This window comes from Thunnus thynnus, chromosome 12, assembly GCF_963924715.1.
Source record: "Thunnus thynnus chromosome 12, fThuThy2.1, whole genome shotgun sequence".
NCBI classification, from domain to species: domain Eukaryota; kingdom Metazoa; phylum Chordata; class Actinopteri; order Scombriformes; family Scombridae; genus Thunnus; species Thunnus thynnus.
Genome location: NC_089528.1, coordinates 28,994,035 through 29,012,293, shown reverse-complemented (window position 1 = coordinate 29,012,293; position 18,259 = coordinate 28,994,035). Strand labels below are relative to the sequence as shown.

The following is an 18,259-nucleotide window of genomic DNA, read 5'->3' as shown; positions in this document are numbered from 1 at the left end:
TCCTAATCAGGGGCGGAGTGGGAATAAAAATCCCCCAACTCATCTTGTGCCCTCTGACAACTCACCTGTGCTCCACAGTGAGCAGGTGAAAGTCATGAGCTTACTGTGGGAGGCAAAGCACTGAAAGTTAAATGTTACTTTATGTATTTATGTCACATCCATCCATAATGTTTTGAGACATTATAATGCTTCAGACAGGACAGATGGCACCTACCAACACTGAACAGGACTGTAATATGTGTTAACATTTTTTCAAAGTCTGTTTAATACAATACCCACATCACCACATGTAGCCTACACTGAGTTTTTGTAATAATTCATTGTGTTCATACTGAGTGATTTCTTACAAGTATAAAAGAGATGGTTTAGACCTTGTTATACTTATAAATAATGTTTTGGTCCAATGAATCCTGAGACAGCAGTATTGAGAGTAATCCCTGAAGATTGTAGACATTCATACTTATGAAATATTCTTTCGATTACAGCAGAAATATGTAACCGGACATTGTCTCAGTGAGGATGAACCTTCCACAAGAGAACATAAAACACGTTAAAGTGTATGAAATGGAAAAAAAAAACATTTGAAATGGAACTAAGGACAAAAACAATTTTCAAAAACAATCTGAAATAATGTCTTTGACTGATGAAATGAACAAAATGAAACAGAAAAAAATATGAAAATATGTAGATTTTCTGTAACAAAATTATGAATCCATCCACTCTTATCCTGTTTTATATGTTCCTTCTTTTCTCTCCTTTTTGATTTTTTTCAACCTTTCCCTCTTTCGTTTGTTTTCTGTCTCATGCACACTCATGCAGGCCCAGAAAGAAGAAAAATCTTGATTTTTTTAGATCACTTTTGTACATTCTAAGTTTGATGTTTCTCCAACTTTCACAAACACAATATAATTTATTCCCTCTCCCCCAGTTTTGTATAAAGAGATCTTGGGAAATATATCATATCATAATTTAATCATTGACTGAAATGTTGTCTGTGAGTTTCCAACAAGATGTACAATAAAACATCATGTGACACATGAGCTTGAACCCCACAGTATATACAGTGATAGATATTTACTAGTCTTATGATTATTGATTATAGCTATTAGACATTAATAGAACTGAATCACATAAATGTGTGTGGAAAAAAAGAGATCTGATCTGTTTTCTACCATCAGTGATCTCTGATACCTCAAATACTTTACTTTTACTTTTCATCAAATAATTATTAACCATGAATTATCTGCTATTGTTACAAAATATGCTCAACAACAAAATATTGATTAACACCCAACTTCTGAACTTATTAATCAGACCAAACAAGAAAATGAAAAAAGTGAAAGTGAAGATTTACAAGAAGTCACAGCAGTGAATTAAAGCTTTTTCAGTCCAGGATCAGAAAGTCTTTGTTGTTTTCTTGATTCAAATGTTTTGGAATCTTTGAATCTTTTATTCCAGTTTCCTTTCCGACCCTTCATCACACATGAGACTCATCTGACCACCTGCTGGCTATAAAAGTGTAAAAGCAATCAGAGTAACTGCTGATCCAAACCTTCTCTGTGTTCTTCATCACATTTGGTGTCTGTATGTGTGCACATATTGAACATATTAAATTCTCTCACTTTTTTGTATTTTTCCTCCTTTTTTCTGGGTATAAAAGTCCTGCAGGACCAAATGACGACAAGAGAGAACTTTTTCTATCCTGTGTGAGACGTTAGGATCAGCAACAGTCTTTTACTTGTTTTACTTTGAATACATCTTTATTTTATGGATAAACAGTTGTTGAGTAATTCTACGACAACAGCAGATGTCACTTTCACATTAATTTGCTCTCGCTGTGTGGAGGTGGGTGAGTTCTTGTGTTTGGATCATTTTTTTTATTAGCTGATAGATGATTTGCAAAACTAGAGATAAACAGACATGAATCATTTGAATTAACAGCTGGATTATTAAATTTATCTTCTCGGCTTCTAGCTTGAAATTCTTATCTTTTATTGCTCTCTCTCTCTTTGGAACATTTTAGTGGTGTAGTGGCTCCATTCTGATCTTCTTGAGCAGCTGTTTGACCTGAGAATGATCCTTAAAGTCATTAATGAACACATATTACTACCTGTACTACCAGGAAGGTATGGGGTCCAGGAGAAGCATAAGAAATGCACTGAGCAATAGGGGTGCACGATTCAGGAAATCTCACGATTCGATTCACAATCGACTCGTGATTCAAAGTGATTTGTGATTCAAAATCAGTTCTCAATTCAATACATTCATAGATTTGATTCTAGATTAATGTTTTGAGTTACTCTTTCCATTTGCCTGCAGTAGACACTTTCATAGGTTTCAAATAAAAAAGATCACACTGATCAAATGTAAACATTTACTACTCAATGTCAACCTGAGTAAGATTTATGTTCCTTTAGTCCACTTAGTCAACAGGAAACCAAAGCGGCCCTGAGATCAAGGGTCAAATGAATACTTAATACAAAAATAAAAATGATTGCAAAGATAAACTGCTAAGTTAAAACCTCAAATAACTTAAATTCCTCCTTCAATTCACAAAATCAAACAAACAATAGCTGCCTGCTACATTTAGCTGCAAAGTGCAAACAAGAAAATTGATCACTATTAGCGAGTGATTATTATAGGCTAACCAATTTGTTTATTTTTCTTAATTTCTCATGCAGATTACCATCTAATTGATATTTGTATATTTACTACATTAATATAAAGTGATGAAACGGGCAGCTTCACTATTTACTGAATTTTACTGACTTTCAAAATACAGAAGTGTTACTTAAACGCTTGTTTCACTGCTGCATCTTGTTGGCTCGTTTTTGGCAGTTTGTCATAAGCTTCAAGGAGACGTTTTTCATTGAGAGAAAATTAATTTCTCATTCCCGTCCTCAGATAACCAGCTGGCAGCAGACCTGCTGTGCGTTGTGCGTTTAGGCTGGGGGGGGTGGATGGCTGCAGGGGCCGCAGAGAGAAAGTTGAAACAGAATCAACTTCAGGAGAAACACAACCTGTAACGCTGTACAATGCTGCCATATGACAAAAACATTACTAGGAAGAAGGGAGGACATTTCTCTTCGTTTGATAACGTTAAAAGTAAAGTTAGGCTTTGCTGACGGCTTCCCGACTCATTTCAAAAAGACGAGAAGCAGTGGTCGAGCGAGCTTGAGAGTGAATGAGGAGAGGGAGTGCTGGTAACGTTAGTGAGGAAGCTGGTGAAACGTTATTTTCTGACTGTTTCACAGCGGTTACAAGTTAATAAGCCGACAATGGCACAAACCTGCAGAAGTGCGTCACCTTCGTAGCCGATGGACCAGGTTGTATTTGTTTTTCTCTCAGGTACTCCATTGCTCGCGGCCTCTCCATGACACACACTTCACTTCCTTCTTGCCCCCAGATTTGGGACCGGGGCGGCGTCATTGTGCCATCTATGGGATTTAGCGAGCTAATTCATGTCAGGAAAAAACGGAAAACAGTGTCGTGGCAAGACTGAAATATGTGAATCCATTCTTGGAATTTATGAATCGATTCTGAATCGGCAGAGATAGAATCTCGATTCTAATGTGAATCGATTTTTTTGTGCACCCCTACCGAGCAATATCTTTAACTGTTGTCTCTTCATCTCTCTTAAACAGCATCTGGGTGTCAAACTTTTGTTTGTTGTACTTGTTGCTTGGAACAGATCTTCATTATTTTTTGTCATATAAAGACAAATTGTTTACTTATTAGTTATATAATTCAATTAATTTTGCACAGGCTGGAAAGTGGGTTGGCATGCACGGGGAGAGACTGATTATTTGTTTTGGTGTTCATGCTGCTCATGTGTTTGCATTATCCTCTATGTGTATTATCCAGAAATGAATTTCTTTAATATTTCTAAAATTATTTTCATAATGTCTGACTTTATCAGGTCAGTGACCCACTTGCTGTTCTCGGCTTGCTCTCTGGCCCAATCTTCTTGTTCTCTCTTCAGTTTTTTCAGTGTCTCTTGGATTTCTTTGTCACGTTCTTCCATTAATTTAGTCTTCCTCTCAAATTCATCCTTCATTTCCTTCAGCTGTTGCTCATACTTTTCCTCTATTTCCTTCCTCAGTTTCTCCTGCTCTTTGCGTATTTCCTCTTCTTTCTCTTTCAGGATTCGTTGTTTCTCCTCTTCTATCGCTCTCTCTGCCTTTTGGAACATTTCGGTGGTGTAGTAGCTTCCTCCATTCTGCTCATTTATATTTCTTATCTCATTGAGCAGCTTTCTGACCTGAGAACGATCCTTCGCCTCATTATTGAACACGTGGTACTGGCCGTTACATTTGGCCACAAGTTCCTGCAGATCTTTGCTGCCCTTCAAGAACTCCTCAATAGGTTTCCCTTTGAGCAGGTCACCATGGGTAAAGAGAACCATGCTGTATTTGTCGGCTTCCTCACCAAAGATTTTCTGAATCGTCTGCACCGTCTGCTTTTCTTCCTCTGTAAATCTGCCCAGTTTGATGATGATTAGGAAGATATGAGGTCCAGGAGAAGCATAAGAAATGCTCTGGGCAAGATCTTTAACTGTTTCCTCTTCAGTGTTCCTGGTGTCAAACAGGCCCGGAGTGTCAATAACAGCAACCTTTTGTCCATCCACCACACCATAAGCCTTTTCACAGCGTGTTGTCAAAGATTTAGCTAAGAATTCTGATTTAAAGCACTTTTTTCCCAGAATGGTATTTCCTGTGGCGCTCTTCCCAACTCCAGTCTTCCCCACCAACACAATCCTGATCAGCTCATCATTGTTGTAGGCTGTGGAAGGTTTAGATCCAAACACTGAAAAAAAAGGACAAACAATTAATGCAATGTGTATTCATGACATGTGTTCAATTAGTTCACATTAGGGATGGATAACTATGGTTGGAAAGCCTCAAGTTGTGACTACAGTACACAGTTTTGGGGTAGATGAGTGTTTTGTGTCTCAGTTGCTGAAGATTCTTAATTCTTTCTTTCATCCTTATTTTTATGTATGTGAAATTCTATCTTCTAAAAATGGCCCAATTTAAGAATTTTAAGAACCATACTGGATTATTTGTACTATTTTCATAGTTTTGACTTGATCTTTGATGTTGTCTGAATCATTATGGTTTTAGTACCAAAACATTAATCAACACATCAAACTTATTCTGTATGTACAATTTGGGAGTTTCAGTGTTTATGTCCATCATGTCAGAGAAAACTGTAGACACTGATGGTCCTTCCTCTAGGTGTAAAACACAGTGGATTCATGTGGACATACTGTATATTATTTGTGATCTGCAAAAGGTTTGGTTGATAAAACTTACTGCTACAAAGTGAGTCTAAATATGGCTCAATTGTGGCTCATAACTGCAAACTGGCTATTTTAACATAATGACTGCTGGTTTATTGTACTGTAAGATGTTAAATGTGTGTTAAAGACATTAAAAACCTGTGTTCACCTTTATGTTAAAATATCCCTGAAAACAAAACACTGATGAAGTGTTATAAAAGGGATAGATTGGATTATTAAACTCAAATCATGAAAAACAATAAAAATCTATAACTCATGCAAGAATTAAAACAGTCCTCAGCTATGCGATGGATTCAATAGTACCAAAAACAAAAAAGACTAAAGTCACTGGGCCCTTTTTTCCTGAAGTAGAGTGCAAGTGCAGAGCCAAGTCTTAATTCTTGGCACATGCCCCATGTGTGTGTGACCAATTTTGCAGTTTTCCTGAACATCAGCATTGGTGCCACGTTTGTGATTTTAAATTTATACAATATCCTTAAATAAACAGATTTGCTGAAATATGCAAGCAGCGATGAACGGGCCCTTGCACCTCACACGCTTCAAAGGGAGCGGCAGCTGTGGAATCACTGCTGGAGGTCGGTTGACACGGCTTTTGATTTTCAGGATTTTCACCAGTTCTGACGTGTGCCAATTTTCATGGGTTTTCGAGCATCCTAAGACCCTCAAAAATGCAATGTAATGGGGAAATAATATTGGTCCCTGGCACTTTCGTGCTCGGGCCCTAATAAGGTGTTTCACTGTGTTTCCTATGAGAGACTTGAGTCTTATTTATTAATTGGGACCATGTACAGCGTTAAACATAAATGTTACCATTTGATGTATTGTACCAGAGTTAGCTTATAGCTAATTTTCATTTGCAGTCCCTTACAATTAAAACACATAACAGCACAATAACAAACAGAGCAAAGCAAAAAAACACAGGACACACAATAAAAAATACAAAGCTACACACAATAGCACATCACATACACCCACAATGTCAACTAGAAATGACTAATGTATGCGTGTAAAATTAAAAGCAAGATTATTTGTGTTCATGAGAAGACCATGAGATATAATGTAGTCAGTGGTTACAGAGCAGAGTAGCTTTTAGCAGACTTTTTAATTTGGTTTTAAACATACTGATGGAAGAGCAGCTCTTCATATAATCTGGTAGGACATTCCACTGAGTTGTGGCTTTCACAGACAAAGCTGACTGCCTAAATGCAGTGCAACGAAATGGTCTGGTACAATCTCATATAAAGGATATTCTGGAAGATCTAATAGTGTCTAATGTGTTTTGCTAGATATTTTAAAAGAAAGCTAAAAACGTATCTCTCCACTTTAGCCTTTAACTAGCAATGACTTTCATGATACAGGGCTGAAATTCTTTTTTGCTCTCTGCTTCGCACTTGTGCACTGCTGGAAGTCAGCCATTTTAAATCTATGAACACATCTACATGTCAATATTGAGTCACAGTCACAGCGCCACCTACTGACAACAGGAAGTCAGCCTTATGTGATGAACATCATCTGATTTACATGAAGTTTACCTGGTGTGGTCTAAACATGATATACAGCAACATGAAATATAATTATTGTGTGTTCTCTAGTGCCACAGAGTGAACACAGTAAGTGACCTACATGCAATGTCCAGTATTCATGATAATGTAGATCAATGTCAGTTGCCCTCTGGTAAATGTATTGCTACATTATCATTTCACTTATATGGTATTACCTACATGCAACATGAATTGAGGCCTAAATAGTTCATCAAATGTATACACATTTTCTTATAAGTCATATCCAGCACCACATACTGCACAGCAGAAATAATATTTTACTCATTCAAACAGTTTCAGACAATCCTGAAAATTACGAGCCGTGTAAATAGATCTACAGTAGCAATAGCACAGCTGCTGCTCCCTCTGACGTGCGCAAGGTACAAGGGCCCGTTCATCACTGCTTGCAGCATTAATTATTATGATTATGATTATGATTATGATTATGATTCTTATTATTATTATTATCAAATGTATTTTATTTTCCATCTTATGTTACATTAATGTTTTTAACATGTGTTAATGATAATTGTATGTCTCTTTTCATGTATAGTGCTTGGTGCTTGCAATTTCTTTGTTGTAAAGCACTTTGAGCTGTATTTCTTGTTTTAGATGTATGTGTGCCTCTGCCAAATGAAGCCATGAAAATTGCCCCGTGTCTGCATGTGCAAGGACTTGAGATAGTCTGAGCAGATTAAGCGCTTTACAATGTTTTTCTGCTGCTCACTCTCTCTCTCTCACACACACACACATACACAGGAGCAATTTAGGGTTCAGTATCTTGCAAAAGGACACTTCGACACGGAAGGATGAACTTCCATTGTCTAATTCTATGTGATACTTACACATAAATGTTATAATTATTGTGAAAACAGCCCCTGCAACAGCCGCGATGAACAACGGAAACCTACAAAGAGGAAACAGTTAATTTTTACTGATTATCTGTTAAGATGTGAAGTAAAAAAACAGATGTTGAAAAACTGAAGGCAGATTAAAGATCTAATTTTTAGGATTCATAACTCAAATTAGATTTGAATTTTGAAGATGTGAAGTTTAATTCGAGCCCAGATCACCTTACACATCCACTCTGTATCTTTTCAGTGTTAAAGTGACTTTGTTCCAGATCACCTGGTTGGTTTTTAGTACCAAAGATCAAACGTTAACCAACATTACCTGCGGCGGCCTTCAGGTGCAGATCCATTGACAGCCACTGGATTGTCGCGAAAAGCACAAAACCTTCTGGAAACATAAAATTGACAAGAGGTTACGCTATTAATGGCTAATTACAATGTGTAGATTACTTTTTTTTGGATTGGTTGCTTTATTTACATAACAACAACAACAACAATAATGTGCTTTACATGGTTGAATGGGGATTAAAACTTCAGGGCTATAATAAAAGCAAAAAGTTACAAATTATACAAAATGGAGGAATTTAATAAAACATCCAAAAATAAAATGAGATTTAAAAAAAAACAATAAAAACCAACAATAATAATAAAACAGATAAGACTGGAGAAGTGATTTAAAAGATGTTACTGATTTGCAGCCGCAGATCCTTGAGCAGGCTCACAGTTGACAGTTTTTATCAGTTTAATGAAAAATGCCTGTTTAAATCAATAGAAATTCAGAGTTTTACCTTATGTATAGAGCCATGAAGATGAAGATGGTGAAGATGAAAAGCAAAAGGGTCTCCATGGTTAACCCTGAATCATGAACACAAACATGTCAGAGACAAACTGCCAAACCTTCTGATCAGTGGACAAACTGCTCTGAGCCACAACCACCCCCAAGGATTTTTATCGCAAATACAATTTTGTTCCAAAAATAAGCACCAGTATAGCACTGTGTTGCCTAATCTGCATAAACACAGCTGTTATGTTGGTGAGTGATGGAGACAAACCAACTGTTGAGCAACTTCACTGAACTCAGCAACAGCTAACATCCGTGGCGTACATGCACAGGTGATTTGTAAATTTTCAACTGGGGGAGGTCCAATTGAAACACCCCCCTACCCCCACACCACCAACCAACACTCATACACACACACACCCATGTACACCTGTCAAAGGACATTGTCTCATAACCATAACTGTAACATTTCTAATTCTATAGATCCATTTCATCCAGTTATTTTCCTTCTCTCTCCCTACTGCAATTATCTTTGTATAACTGTGTATTAAAGTAACGAGTAAATACACCTTTGAATTTTATGCAGTGGACTGAGTTTATTCAGGCAGGGTTTTCTCATGTTTCTCACAATATACTACAAGCAGGGCTATTTGAAGTTACATGACCCATATGACCCCCTCTCTTCTCCAGCAAAGTAATTACATCTGTACCTGTGTTTACTTGTCTGGTCAGGAATCAAATCCAAGCTAATTTCTCACCTGCCTTTTTCTTTTTGAAAAATAAATGAAGGTCGAGCCCCCTGATGCTTTGGACTGTCGTAGCCACTATACTCCCTCACCAGTAGGCGGCTCTGTAAGACTGTGGATAGTGCATAAAAAACTGCTGTAAGATTGTAAGAGAAGTAGGGAAGAAGTAGAGAGCCAGAGAGTCTAAGAGGAAAAGCCATGTACACTACCGATGTTAGCTGTAGCCAAGCAGGTAGCTCCGGGTCTGAAAAGTGAAGTTAATGCGGAAGTGCCTTAAACCAGCATTCTTTCTAATGGCCAGCAGGGGGCGACTCCACTGACTGTAAAAAGAAGTCCATTTGTGTAGAAGTCCATGAGAAAATGACCCTACATCTCACTTGATCTATTATCTCAATAAACCGTTTCCTAATAAGTATATGGTCTCAATCGCTAGTTTCAAGTCTTCTTGGTGACAACACTGATTACGTAACGTAACCATGGCACAACCCCAGATTCACAGAGTATAGGTGTAGCTGCTGTTATTTCACAGTGTGTTTTCAGTTCATTAAAGTTAATTCCAACATTTTGGTCGCCTAAAAAGTCTTTTTGGGTGTTTGTTTATGATAAAGGACCCTCTAAGGAGTTGGATGTTCAGTGTTTCTGGTGAGTACATTTTGTTTGAATGGTTTTAGGCCTGTTTTGCGCTAGTGGAAATTAGCATTAGCATTATCACTGTTAACCATATGTAAATGCACTGTGCATAAGTTTCTTCCCGTTAAGGGGTGTTTCTCCTTCCACTGTCGCCACTTGTGCTCATGGGAGAATTGTTGGGTCTCTGTAAATTAAAGAGTACGGTCTAGACCTACTCTACGTGAAAAGTGCCCTGAGATGACTTTTGTTGTGATTTGGCGCTATATAAATAAAATTGAATTGAAAAAAAAAAATTGAACTTATTACAGTGATTCCTGCAGGCTTTCTATCACTGCTATGGTGGTTTCTATGAATGCTGGTATCATAAAACCATGTACTTGTAACTGTTTGATAATGTTCTTTCAATAAAAAAAGATTTTACAGCTCTCCAGGAAAGAATTGAATTTGAAAGCCGAAGTTTTGTAATTGGCTAACCAGAGGAGACCAGTTTCCTCCATGGTTAATGTAGACTTTTCAATGTGTTACCATAGAAACTGCTGCAGGAAAATTAGTTGTTAATCTACTGCAATTTTTAACATATTGATAATCATTGAGGAGTTCAAAATCACATACTAACGTACTGTCTACTACATACTCAATGAGTATGTACTACATACTGCGTACTAAATTAACGCCATTACTAGCAGACTGTTCACGCTGAGGTATACAGCCAAATATCCCAGAGTGCATTTCGTGCCAATTGGCAGCAATAGCGGAGAAATCAAACAAAGATTCTCTATCAATAGAAAACTATACATTTTATCAACAGGCCCTCCTAGCTTGGAAATTATGTGATATATATATATATATATATATATATATATATATATATATAACTTTTCCCCACACAAAACCATCATATGGAGAAATGGAGACATTGCTGTTGGAAAGAAATCTATCTTTAAGCAAAATTGGGTTGATAAAGGTATTATTTATGTAAGTGATTTCTTTGATGTTAACGGTTTATTGCTTACTTATGAGAGATTCCTTCTTGTTAAATACTTTCAAGAACTATTAAGAAGCACTAAGGATAGAACCCCTTTTGATGATAAATGCTATTGACATTATGAATACTAAATGCAACAATAAACACATACATAATACATTTTATGAAAAAAGGAAAAATACACCCCAGAGAAAAAGCTTTCTGGGTTAACATTTTTATGGGTACTGATTGGCAGAAGGCATGGCTATTACCATTTAAATTCTATATTTCCAGTAAGATTAAAGAAGTACACATATAAATCTTACACAATATATCCAACAAATCTATGTTTCTCCAAGATTTTAGATACAGAAAAAAAATGATGAACTAGAATCTACAACAAATTTTTCTTTTACCATTGTACACATTCAGTTACTTTCTGGACATCAATGGAAGACTATATATTATGGAAAACTAATTTTATATGAAGATTGAGTGCAAAAATGTTATTACTTTGTATATAATAAGTATAACATAGAATTCTATGTGGTAAATGTCATAAACGTAAGTGCAAAATAACAAAGTCCCCCAATTTCACTGTTTTTATATGTATTTATGAATGTATGAGTATATTAAGTCTCTTGAACTTATAAACACTAAAAAGAATAATAAAACTGTCAAACCTTACATGATGTGGATGCAGGTCAATAGACTAGAATAGCCAAGAAAAAAAAACGTAAGCATCTATCTATCTGTATTCTAGATAGACTCCAATAGGTAGATAGATCTATCTATCTATCTCAGTATTTTGTTCCTGATTGTAACCACCAATCTGCAGTACTATACTGAATATATGTTATGTCACAGCTTTAGCTGGTGTCTTCACCATAGTAACGGTCTCTGAGGATTATGGGTAGACTATTGTCCAAAACTGGCAAAAACCTTGATTTCTCACAATCAAAGATGAAATAATTAAAACCGATGGCCATTACACTGACCCATCATATTGCCAAGACACTTTAGTCTTTTTGTGTGGAGAACTGTTGAGCAAATCAGCAGTGAGGAAAATACTTCCTGGCAAGGGACTGATGAAGAAATAAAAACAGGGATAAAATCCTGTGATTAAATGTTGAATAATAGTTTAGAAATGAATTACAACTTCCTCGTGTTGTTGATCCGCCAATACTGCTTAGTATGTGGCAGAAGATCTTCAACAACTACATGCTAGTGATCTGGAGATGATACAAGATCAGCTAATTTCAAATGCTTGTTTCAGTACTACTGGAGGAAAATCTCACACTAGACAGAGCTCAGATAAAAAAGTCACTCTGCTTCCTTCAGCCAGAATGGTCCCAACTGCATCAGTACAGGCTGTCGGCACATTTTCACATTCACTCACTAACATAACACAGTGGAGTTTCACTGCTGCCACTCTCAAATGTAGGAGAAAGAAATAAGAGAGGAGGAAGCAAAAGTGTCAATAAAGAAGCTCATGGCTGAGCATAAAGCTTATGAAACCTCAGTACAAGTCAAAAGAAAGAAGAGATGATGAGGGGTGCATCTATCTTATTTTTTAATAGTATGTGAATTATTTTCTTTATTTCTTTTATTAATCATGTATACAAAATGTCTACATTTTGTTTTTATAAATACTACTTTAGTTTAGGAAGTGCTGTATCGATTTTTTTATACACATTTATACATCTACCCGCTGGACATAAATCTGAAAGAAATTATAATTTTCGCACTTATTTCTATACATTCTTAATTTAAGAGCCCAGTGTCACTGTTGTGTCACCACCAAGTTTTAGTCCACTAGATAAATTAATATTATAAATATAGTTATATATTGACTTACCTCTTAATATGTTGCTGCTTATTTTTGTTTTAAAGAGAGAAGAGCAGATCTGCTGCTGAAGTGAAAGTAAATTTCAGTCTATCCGCCATGATGCCTCTATATATCTTCATGCAACAAACCACACCCATAAACACAGTTGAGAGCAAAGTACCATATCAGTCTTCCTTTATAAATGAAACAAGAGGACACCAATGGTTTCCAGAATTTAACATAACATTCTTATACATCATCAGAAATTTCATCGTAATTTGATAATAATTTGATAATATTAAGCTGTCCTATTTATTTGTCATTGTTAATGTTAGCCTATTTGACTATGAAGGTTCTGCAAAATAGAAGACTGACCATCAACAATTATGTGTATGCATGTAGCCTATTAATTTATGTTTTAGCCTGTTATTAGTGGGATATTAATGCACATTAAAAATTCTGTGTGCTGTGTGTACACATTAGCAAAGCATTATGGCCACGTCTAGATATCCCTTTACCACCCCTGGAAACCTCAGTTAAAAAAAAAAATTCCTAGAACCACTCTGTCAGTAGATGCATTTATATAGGGCTTTTCTAGTCTACTGACCTCTCAAATTGCTTTATACTACATTACTCTCCCATAAATCATTTCACAACCCCTCAGATTTATCTGGTGACCCTTTTAACTGTTGTAGTTGCTGATATGACACATAAAGTGAGCTAATGCAATGCTTACATACGCAAATAGCCAAGTAAATTTAGAAGTTAAATGTATTTTGAATGAACATACACATAATATCCAAAATTCCAAAACGTATTTGAGTGTGCTTATTTAATTATACCTATAATTTTATTCCACACCATCCACTCAACAGCTGTAGTTACTTTACTGATAAAAAAGCAAATGAAGGGCTTCTAAAATACTCTACATGGCCAAAAGTATATGATTTGTATTTCATTCTTACATTGCACACAATGTCCACATCTAAATTTGCCTTTCAAAGAAGTAAGCAAATTTGATTTGTCAGGCTTCTGGAAAGATTTAACCAAACAGTTTTGAAGAAGAGGTGACCATGGTGTGAAAAAATAGAGGAGGCTGTTTTAACATTTATCTCTTTACATGATTTATGCTTTCTTAGAGGAAACTCTCTCAGCTGCAGTTTTTACACCACTAGTGTTAGGAACATTTAGAAGTTGTGTTGTTCTTCTTCTCTGTCTGCTGCTGGATGTTTGTGAGATTCTGACTTGATCTCAAAGCTTCATGCTACTGCAGCCTTTTTTTTTTCTTTTTGAACCACATGCATGTTCTGCTGCACTCTTCCTGTCAGCCAGGCACATGCATAGATGGACCTCAAAGGGGGCTTGAGCACCTGCTGTTTGGCCTCTTGGAGAGAGAGTGCCCTTTTTCTGGGATGTTTTTAAAAAAAATAAATTAATTAAATATGTTCTTGTCATTCCTGCTACATTCAGCATGACACAACAACATACTCAGTACCTCATCTTGTTTCTAAGTGTAGCTGAGAGAGAATTTATATGTGTATGTGTAAAGTGACTGTAGTTGTACTATCACCGTATAAGTGATCTGCTATTATTTTGGTCTGTTTTATTTAATTGTGCTTAAGTTGATTTTATTTAACTTTTATAGTGTTTTTAAATGTTGTTTGAATGCATTTCTTCAACTTGTGTGAAGCACTTTCAAGTGTCTCTGTGTTTGAAAAGTTCTATATATACAAACTTTATCCTATATTGTATGTATACTGTACTGTCTTGCATATCATCTTATTTCTACCTACTATTTCTACCTATTTTAATCTAAAATACAGAACGTGCAATGACCTATACATTTCATTTGTTACTGTATATTTGAGCATGCTGTATATACTGTATATACACACACACATACACATACACATGTGTATGTGTATATGTTTACAAATGTGACCCCTTCACACTTTTCTGTCTTCGTGCACCTTGGAAGTGAAATTGTGACATAAATCATGAATCTGCTTCTACTATCAGAAAAAGTGTAAATGCACTTTAATAAGGAAGTACAGAAATGTATAATATTATGTTCATAAACAAAGAAAATGTTTAACTCTCTTGTAGTTAATGCGGCATGATGAGATGAATAATGGATCAAGAATAAAATACAAAGCTGAATTATGATGGAATGGAAAATTCTTTTCAGAAAAGAGTGTGATGTGTTTTCTTTTTCCTGCTGGTTTTGCAGCATGTTAGTGGCTTTGGGCCTCTGAGCTGAGCCTGTCCTAGCATGCTTTTAACTGGAAATCACCACCACCTTCGTCTGTGACGCAGACATCTTTAATATATATATATATATATATATATATATGTGTGTGTGTGTGTGTGTGTGTGTGTGTGTGTGTGTGTATGTATATATGTGTGTATATATATATATGTGGATAGATTGATATAGTTAATTGGTTCTGATGGACTCCAAAGTCTAACACATGTGACAATCTGGGCCCTGCTTAGGATCGTAAGCCATGTTCACAAGTATTGCCAAAGAGGCTAAGAGTTACCAAGACTTCCACGACTGCCTCCTGCCTTCTCTGTAGGTTATCAGGTTTTTAACAAGGCCTTAAGCATGTGTGGAAGCACAACCTGCGAGTGAGGTTTACAAACTATCAGGTTCTCTAATCACTGGAGACAACAATAATATTAAACCACAGTAATTAATATTATTATCAGTGTATTTAGAGGTCTCTCTGCCTTGTAGGAGATGTTACTGTCTGACAGAGAAACAGAGCTCAGAGCGACTGTAATCTCGAGCTCTAGACGTGCCCATGTCTCTGATTCCTGCCCTAACACTCATGGACTGCATGCTCTCCTGAGAGAGCAAATTAGGATTTTAACATGTTAGAGAATTGTTAAGAAACAAGGGGCTTTAACTGAGTCTCAGTTGAAGGAGCATTTGAATATGATCAGGAAGACTGGTCCAAAAAACAGATGAGAAGTCTTGAGTACAATGTTCTCAAAAGGAGCTGGAGTGACCCTGGAGAAAAGTGACCCGGAATATACAAAAATGTATATTTCAAGTTTTTTATTATAGTGCAGCTGATAATCATTTTGGTACACGGAGGGTCTGGTGTTGTTGCAGCTGACATCAGCTTGTGTAGTCAGGTGATAAAGGCAACTAAGTACCAGAGACACAGTAGTCTTTTGCAGCCCAACTGCCTTTTTAGTAAATTACTAAAGAATATGCATACGGGCTCCCTGCGGTCTGCAGGAAGAGGGGCCCCTTGAACAGTTCACACAAACATTTTGTACTTTCAGCCTCCACCCAAGACAACCCACAACACGAGCAGCTTACGAGCAGTCACACTTCTCTGTTTGGAAACACCTGTTTCCTGTTTCCAATGATCACTTCTTTAGAATTCTTTATATATGCTTCCTATATATGCTTCCTTTAGGTGACATTATTCGGAAACACATAAATTTTCAGTTATACAGATGATACCCGATAATATTTAGCAATGAAGCTACATGAAACCAATCAGTTATCAAAACTCAAATTATGCCTTAAGGACTTAAAGACCTGGATGACCTGCAATTTTCTACTGCTAAATTCACATAAAACTGAAGTTATTGTGCTTGGCCCTAAACACCTTAGAAACACATTATCTAATGATATAGCTTCTCTACATGGCATTACCCTGGCCACCAGCTCCACTGTAAAGAATCTGTTATCTTTGATCACGATATGTCCTTTAACTCCCACATAAAACACATTTCAAAGACTGTCTTTTTTCACTTATGAAATATTGCAAAAATCAGGCACATCCCTTCTCAAAAAGATGCAAAAAAACTTGTCCACGCATTTATTTCTAGGCTGGAAGTAAATCTTCAAGTTTTGGTCCGGGGGGCAGACACCCTCTCCACGTTTAAGAGTAGGCTTAAAACTTTCCTTTTTGATAAAGCTTATAGTTAGGGCCGGCCAGGCTCGCCTTGGATCAGCCCTTAGTTGTGCTGCTATAGGCCTAGACTGCCGGGGAACTTCCCATGATGCACTGAGTTCCTCTCTTCTCCTCCTCCTCTCCATCTGTATGTATTCATGTACCATCAATGCATGTTACTAACTTCGCTTCTTCCGTAGAGTTTTTGTGCTTTCTCATCTCAAAGGGAAATCCGGAATCCGAGTTGTGGGCCATGGCTGTGGAGATGGTGCAGGGATGGTGGCTTCGTCCTGTAGGTGTCCTGCCTTGACATCGTCTCTTGCTGTTATTATTATTATTATTAATATTATTATTTTTATTATTATTATTATTAGTCATATCTCTATTATATCATTGTTATTGTTATTATTGTTGTTGTTATTATGCTTCTCTGTGTCTCTCTCCCCCCTCTTCTCCTCCCTCCTTCTTTCTCTCTCAACCCAACCGGTCAAGGCAGATGGCTGCCCATCTAGAGCCCGGTTCTGCTTGAGGTTTCATCCCGTGAAATGGGAGTTTTCCTCGCTGCTTGCTCATGGGGGAATGTTGGGTCTCTGTAAATTCAAGAGTACGGTCTAGACCTGCTCTATGTGAAAAGTGCCCTGAGATGACTTTCGTTTTGATTTGGCGCTATATGAATAAAAGAGAAAGAGAAAGAAAGAAAGATAACCTTTCTAACTCTTCTTTATTAACCAACAAGACACTCATTTCATCAACACAAACAAGGTGCTTGACATCTTACTTAAAACAGAACAATGTGGTTACAGCATATAAAAGGCTCTAGATAAGGTCAAGAGTGCATCTTGTTCTTTTAAAGGCAAAACTGATCAGTTGAATACACTTCTACACTGGATTAATGATCATCAAAGTATGAATACAATAATATAGTATTTTTCCAACAGTACACTTCTAATGTCATTTTTTCCTCCACAGTGGAGAGCTGGAATAAATATTGTATGGTTAAAAAAGTTACTTCACATATAAGATAACTTTTGTATATATTGAACTTTTCAAACACAGTTATGACTAAGAGTGCTTTACACAAGTTGAAGCATTCAAATAACATTTTAAACCAGTAAAAGCTAAATAAAATCAATTTAAATACAATAAAATAAAATAGATCAAAATAATAGCATATCACTGATACAGTTGCAACTACAGCACAACTACAGTGCAGTAATAAGATTCCCCAAATTCATGAGGAAGAAAAAGGCAGTAGAGAAATTAATCAATCAAAGGCAAGTTTACTTGTGTAGTATATTTTATGATTTGATTTGTGTATACACAAGTTGCTTTACATAATACATTAAAACATTTTTAAAAATGCAAATTTAAAAGAATCTTAAAAGAAATGCAGAACATCTCAGTTTTAACTGGTTTAACCTTTAGATATTGATCATATTCTGACCCTTCACATTGTCTCCTCATAGTCTCTATAAAACTTCTGCCTCACTGTTTCTACAGGATGTGGTTGCTCTATGTGGACAAGCTGCACAAAGACGTCTGAGACAGACGAAGGCGGTGTTGTTTTTCAGCTTAAAGCATAATTAGTCTCTGTACCAAACCTCTGAACCACAAATCTATATTTCATACATAAATACCTCATCAGTCAATCTAGTGATGAGGTTGCAAACTGCAACCAAATTAATACACCCCAGCCCCC

General features: G+C 36.4%; 1 long non-coding RNA gene and 1 pseudogene across 1 annotated transcript in view; one reads left to right on the top strand and one right to left on the bottom strand.

Moving 5' to 3' along the window:
- LOC137194677 (uncharacterized) overlaps positions 1-18,259 on the top strand; it is a 51,239-nt gene that overhangs the window by 142 nt on the left and 32,838 nt on the right. The gene's annotated exons all lie outside the window — the stretch shown is intronic.
- LOC137193482 (GTPase IMAP family member 4 pseudogene) lies at positions 480-8,044 on the bottom strand (annotated as a pseudogene).